General features: G+C 41.4%; 1 non-coding gene across 1 annotated transcript; it reads left to right on the top strand.

Annotated features, from left to right (window-relative positions):
• Positions 1-643: 643 nt before the first annotated feature.
• Positions 644-750, top strand: LOC112085611. The gene has a single exon (XR_002898912.1). It is a non-coding gene; the product is annotated as a small nucleolar RNA R71 (small nucleolar RNA).
• Positions 751-2035: the final 1285 nt, after the last annotated feature.

The raw sequence follows: 2035 nt of genomic DNA, 5'->3' as shown, positions 1-2035 counted from the left end.
CTGTTGGAACTGTGGAGGACCAAACCCTGGTGGTGCCTTTTGCTTCTGTGAATTGAAACTAGGACCTTGAAATGGTTGTTGTTGCTGACCAAAACCTTGATTCTGAACAAAATGATTTTTTGGTTGAAAAGATCCTTGAAAGTTGTTCTTGGGAACAAAGTTCTGTGGAGCTTGAGAATTGGGATAGACCTGGTCTTGTGGGTTAGCTACATTGGCGTTCCTGTAAGAAAGGTTTGGATTAGCATTACCATACTGATATCTCTGGAATCTCTGATTCCCAATGTAGTTAAGCTCCTCTTGGGTGAGACCCTCTTCACTTATGTTCTCAAAGATTTGAGATGGTTCCTCATACTCTCCAACAAAATGCATTGGCTTGTGAGTTACCAACTTCAACTTGTCTAATTCACTTCTCAACTCCTTAACTTCTCTGGTGAGCCTCTGTTCTGAGCTTGAACCTTCAGACCTATTTGATCGGTCATAGTCTTCACCATAGGTATCATTGCTCAATGCTAAGTTCTCCACTAGCTCTAAAGCAGCATTTATCTCTTTACCCAGAAAGTTCTCATTGGAAGCAGTATCCAGCTAGTTTCTAATCTTGGGAAGAGCTCCTCTATAAAGTGTGCTGAGAAGAGAAGCTTCACTAAACCCATGGTGTGGGCATTGGTTTGTGTAGTTCCTGAATCTCTCATATGCTTCACCAAAACTCTCATTGCTGTGCTGAGTGAAGCTAGAGATTTGGTTCCTCAGTTTTGCAGTTCTTGAGGTGGAGAAGAACTTAGATAAGAAAGCTTGCTTGCATTGCTCCCAGGTTTGAATGGAGCCTCTCGGAAGATTCTTCTCCCATTGATGAGCTTTGTCACCAAGACTGAAGGGAATAGTCTTAGCTTGAAGCTGTCTTCTGAAACTCCATTGATCTTTGTCAGATCACACACCTTATCAAATTGATCCAAGTGTTCCAAGGGATCTTCCATTGCTTACCCATGGAACTTTTGAGTTTTGGACCATATTCAGCAATGATGCCTTCACTTCAAAGTTGTTGTTTTGCACAGGTGGTGCCTGGATACCAGCTCCATACTGATGAGCATTGGCCCTGTCATTCTCTCCAACATAGACTTGGGGTTGCTCATATCTTCTTTGTTGGTGTTGGAAGGGCTGGGGTTGGTGGTGCACTTGTTGTCTTTGCTGAACATTGGCCTGATGACTCTGTTGATGAGATTGAGCTTGTCCCTGGTGGACATAAGCTTGTTGATGGTGCACCTGTTCCTGATGAACATTACCCTGATGAAGCCCTTGACCAACTCCATTACCAGCTCCATTACCCTGAGCCTGTTGCTCCTGAACCGGTTGTTCTATATCTACCACGTGATCTCTTTGTTCATCCATGTCAGCCTGATCAACTTGTCTTCCACGCCTGTCCCTTCTCCTCCTTGGTACCAAAAGATTGATGTTGTCGTTGAGAGGGAAAGGTGGACCACAGCTTCTTGATCTAGACCTGGTGTTCATGCACCTGAAATCACAAACAGAACTTGAAAGTAATCATTAAAAACAAGAAAGTAAGCACTTGATCTCAAGAACAGATCAGAGCTTAATGCTAAACAACCACAATTTGGCAACGGCGCCAATAGAGGTTATCAATCCCCTGTCTTGTAGTACAAGGGGTTTATCAATCCAGAAGTGGTGTTAGACACTAAACTATGTGATCAGGTTCTTAATTCAAGCAAACAAGAGTGGTTTTGATTATCTAAAGACAACTACAAACTTAAACAGGATTAAAGACTAATGAAATGATTAAACAAGAACTAAACAATGACAAAATGATGAGAATGTATGAATGATGATGCGAAAGGTCTTAGACATGATAGTAGATTAGGGTGCCTTTAGTGATAAACTAGTGAGCTAATGAACCATATGATCAAGCAAACCATTCAACTTAAACATCATTAATTAAGTTAATCCTCTCATGAAGGTATTAACTCCTATGCTAAAACAGTTTCTAACCCAATCATCATCAGTGAAACATGAGTTAACAAGCATT

The sequence above is a fragment of the Eutrema salsugineum genome, unplaced genomic scaffold (genome assembly GCF_000478725.1).
Source record: "Eutrema salsugineum unplaced genomic scaffold, Eutsalg1_0 scaffold_3, whole genome shotgun sequence".
NCBI lineage: Eukaryota > Viridiplantae > Streptophyta > Magnoliopsida > Brassicales > Brassicaceae > Eutrema > Eutrema salsugineum.
Note: the sequence above shows the minus strand (reverse complement) of the source record. Positions and strands in the feature narration are given on the sequence as shown.